General features: G+C 41.3%; 1 non-coding gene across 1 annotated transcript; it reads left to right on the top strand.

Annotated features, from left to right (window-relative positions):
• The first annotated feature begins 3,547 nt into the window (after positions 1 to 3,547).
• Positions 3,548 to 3,654, top strand: LOC136176182 (U6 spliceosomal RNA). Its single transcript, XR_010664549.1, has one exon. It is a non-coding gene; the product is annotated as a U6 spliceosomal RNA (small nuclear RNA).
• Positions 3,655 to 4,644: the final 990 nt, after the last annotated feature.

Below are 4,644 nucleotides of genomic sequence, written 5' to 3'. Positions count from 1 at the left end.
CAGTTCATTCGCTCAGTTGTGTCTGACTCTTTGTGACCCAAGGGACTGCAGCACCCCAGGCTTCCCTGTCCATCACCAACTCCCAGAGCTTGCTTAAACTCATGTCCATCGAGTAAGTGATGCCATTCAACCATCTCATTCTCTGTCATCCCCTTCTCCTGCCCTCAATCTTTCCCAGCATCAGGGTCTTTTCTAATGAGTCAGTTCTTTGCATCAGGTGGTCAAAGTATTGGAGCTTCAGCTTTGGCATCAGGCCTTCCAATGAACATTCAGGACTGATTTCCTTTAACACTGACTGCTTTGACCTACTTGCAGTCAAAGAGACTCTCAAGAGTCTCCTTCAACACCACAGTTCAAAAGCAGCAATTCTTCAGCACTCAGCTTTCTTTATGGTCCAACTCTCATATCTATACATGACTACTGGGAAAACCATAACTTTGACTATACGGACCTTTGTCGGCAAAGTAATGTCTCTGCTTTTTAATACGCTGTCTAGGTTGGTCGTAGCTTTTCTTTCAAGGAGCAAGCATCTTTTAATTTCACGGCTGCAGTCACCATCTGCAGTGATTTTGGAGCCCAAGAAAATAAAGTCTCTCACTGTTTTCATTGTTTCCCCATCTATTTGCCATGAAGTGATGAACAATGTCATTCTTTCAAAAATTGTGCCCTGCCCTTTTCCCTGCTGTTACAGAGGGAGGAGCAGAAGCCAGAAAGAGAGATGGATTCCATCAGTTTATGACAGGAATGAGAGGAGAAACTGGCCAAAGTCAAGTGGCATCTCCAAGGTCACCTACTGGTGACATGGTCGTAATTCAAAGCCAGGCCTGCCCAGCTCTCAAGTCATCTCCAGAGATAATTTAAGCTCTTTTTACAATACCAGTCTCCCCTCCTCTTTAGAATATATCTAGCATGTCTACTGTCAGCCCTCTATTGTATCTTCAGGCCACTCTCTGAGCAGGGGTGCCTTTCTCCTCTCCCCATCACAACCATCACCACCATTCTGGAAGACTTTCTAAGCACAAGTAAATGAAAGAAACATTAGTCATCCTCTTCTTGGCATCTCTCCTAAAAGGAAAGATTTTGTGGGAAATAACTTGGAAATTTGGTCCAAAATGCAGTTTGGATTATGCCAAAATATCACCATGTTGTTCCTTCTGTATCTTGTTAATCATTTGTTTGTTGTTGGTGTTTTCTTTTTATTCTCCTTTTTTTTTTTTTTTAATAGTTTTGAGCAACTACCAAGTGTCAGGCACTGTCCTCAGGAACTCAAGGGTACAAAAGAAAAGATAAGATCCTAGCCCTCAAGGCATGATCAGGCTAATAACAATAAAAAGGTAGTCACAATACAAGCTGACAAACCATGCAGAAGTACATACCAGGTACCAGTGATAACACAAGAATAACAGAAACTCTGCTTGGGAGCACTAGGGAACCTTCTCTGAAAGGGTTAAATATACAAGGCATCCTGAAAGAGGAAGACCAGTTGGCAAAAGAGGAGGCACTCTGGGCCAAGGCCTTGAGTTAGGGGTGGACCAGCATGGCTTGTGTAGGAACTCCAAGTAGGATGCTGGAGCTTGCTCATAGTATTAATAATAACCACCATCTGTTACATAACTTAGTTTTAGTATCTTCACATCCACAACAACCCTAGAAAGTACTTCATTAATCTCTCCATTATACAGATGAGTTAAATGAGGCTGGGAGATTAGTAACTTGCCCAAAATCATGTAGCTAGGAAAGAGTATCAGCTGGCCTTGAACTCTGGACTCTATGATTGTTCCTCTATAAAACAAGTTTAGAAAAATAAGAGGGAGAACAGCAGGAAAGGAGCTATTTGAAGGTGAGATTCTTTCATTTGCATTGCATTACAAGGGTTTTCAGTTAAATTCTAATAAAGTATGGGAGATTCTAATGAGTAATGAAACTTAAAAGAGTAAGGCAATGGCAATTTGACAGTATGCTAAAGAGGTTTTACTTTTTTCTAAAGGTAAAGATATTAAAGGGTTTTACACACATTTAAGGACTTAAGCATAGATAATCCAAAGTAATGGACTTCTCTGGTGGTCCAGTGGACAAGAATCTGCCTGCCAATGCAGGAGAAGTCAATGCAGGGGACACAGGTTCTATCCTTGGTCCCGGAAGATTCCACATACAGTGGGGCAACTAAGCCCATATGTCACAACTACTGAAGCCTGCTCACCCTAGAGCCTCTGCTCTACTATAAAAGAAGCCACCATGAGAAGCCTATACACCACAATGAAGAGTAGCACCTGCCCACTGCAACTAGAGAAAGCCCTTGCTCAGCAACAAAGACCCAGCACAGCCATAAATAAATAATTTTTTGAAGTAGTTGCATCAAGCATTCCATGAAGTATAACAGTAAGTGGGATGGAGAATAATCTGTTAGTTAATTAAAAGATGGCATCTCCACAAAAGATGGAGAGAGTGTAGAGAAAAGGGAACCCTCTTGCACTGTTGGTGGGAATGTAAATTGATAGAGCCACTGTGGAAGACAGTATGGAGATTCCTTTAAAAACTAGGAATAAAACCGCCATATGACCCAAGAATCCCACTACTAGGCATATACCCTGAGGAAATCAAAGTCGAAAAGGACATATGTACCCCAATGTTCATTGCAGCACCATTTACAATTGCTAGAACATGGAAGCAACCTAAATATCCATCAACAGATGAATGGATAAAGAAGTTGTGATACATATACACAATGGAATATTCAGTTCAGTTCAGTTCAGTCGCTCAGTCATGTCCGACTCTTTGTGACCCCATGAATCGCAGCACGCCAGGCCTCCCTGTCCATCACCAACTCCCAGAGTCTACTCAAACCCATGTCCATTGAGTTGGTGATGCCATCCAACCATCTCAACCTCTGTCGTCCCCTTCTCCTCCTGCCCCCAATCCCTCCCAGCATCAGGGTCTTTTCCAATGAGTCAACTCTTCGCATGAGGTGGCCCAAGTACTGGAGTTTCAGCTTCAACATCAGTTCTGCCAATGAACACCCAGGACTGATCTCCTTTAGGATGGACTGGTTGGATCTCCTTGCAGTCCAAGGGACTCTTACTCAGCCATAAAAAGGAATGCATTTGAGTCAGTTCTAATGAGGCAGATGAACCTAGAGCCTATTATACAGAGTGAAGTAAGTCAGAAAGAGAAAAACAAATATAATATACTAACACATATACATGGAATCTAGAATGATGGTAATGATGAAAGTATTTGCAGGGAGACACAAGCATAGAGAACAGTCTTATGGACCCAGGGGTGGGGAGAAGGAAGGAGAGGGTGGGACGCATGGAGAAAGTAACATGGAAGCTTACATTACCCTATGTAAAGTAGATAGCCAATGGAAATTTGCTGTGTGACTCAGGAAATTCAAACTGAGGCTCTGTAACCACCTAGAGGGGTGGGAGGTGGGAGGAGGTTCAAGAAGGAGGGGACATATGTATACCTATGGCTGACTCATGTTGATGCTTGGCAGAAACCAACACAAATCTGTAAAGCATTTATCCTTCAATTAAAAAATAAATTAGTGCTTGCTTTGGCAGCACATATACTAAAATTGGAACGATACAGAGAAGATTAGCATGGCCCCTGAGCAAGGATGACACGCAAATTCGTGAAGTGTTCCATATTTTTTGCTGGCAACAGGGAAGACCAGATCAACAGGCTTATTAGAAGCATGAACTAAGGTATCTACCAGGATTATTTTTGTAATCTGGTCCGTTAATAAACAATTGAAACAATAATAATAATAATAAATTAATTTTTTAAAGTAGTTGCATCAAACACTCAGTGAATTATAACAGTAAGAAAATAATCTGTTAGTTCATTAAAAGATGGAGTCTCCACATGTGCAGCACTGTGCCAGGCAGGATGGGGAAAAGCTTCACCTTTTCCAACACCTTTATATATTTTGCTCCATAAGTATCACTGAGACTGTGCACTTACTTTAGAAAGAGACCTAAGCTTCTTGGAGGAAGCTGACCTTGCAATTAGCCAGCTTACAGACTAACAGCACGTAGACGCTAACTAAAGAAACTTGCAACTTTTGATTTTAAGTGACTTATAATCCAAATCATCAATTCTGTTCCCTGATCTCAGTATCAACAACTTTTTTTTTTCCTCTACAGGGTTTTTGTTTTTGTTTTTAATTGAAATACAGTTGATATACGGGCTTCCCCGGTGGCTCAGTGGTAAAGAATCCACCTGCCAATGCAGGAGACACAAGTTGGATCCCGGGGTCAGAAAGGTCCCCTGGAGAAGGAAGTGGCAACCTATTGCAGTATTATTGCCTGGGAAATCCCATGGACAGAGGAGCCTGGTGGATTACAGTCCATGGAGTCTCAAAGAGTCGGATACAACTTAGCGACTGAAAAGAAAAGTTTGATTGTTTTTAAAATAGTGTTGTGTTAGTTTCTGCTGTATAGCAAAGTGATTCAGTTATACATATATATATATATATACACACACACACATACATTCTTTTTTATATCTTTGCCATTATGGTTTATCACAGGATTTTGAATATAGTTCTCTGTGCTATATGGTAAGACCTTATTGTTTAGTGCTAGCAAGTTTCTGTCCAGAGTCCTTGATATATTGCAACACCACCTCTTACTCTTTACT

The sequence above is a fragment of the Muntiacus reevesi genome, chromosome 9, assembly GCF_963930625.1.
Source record: "Muntiacus reevesi chromosome 9, mMunRee1.1, whole genome shotgun sequence".
NCBI classification, from domain to species: domain Eukaryota; kingdom Metazoa; phylum Chordata; class Mammalia; order Artiodactyla; family Cervidae; genus Muntiacus; species Muntiacus reevesi.
This window is presented reverse-complemented; position numbering and strand designations above follow the sequence as displayed.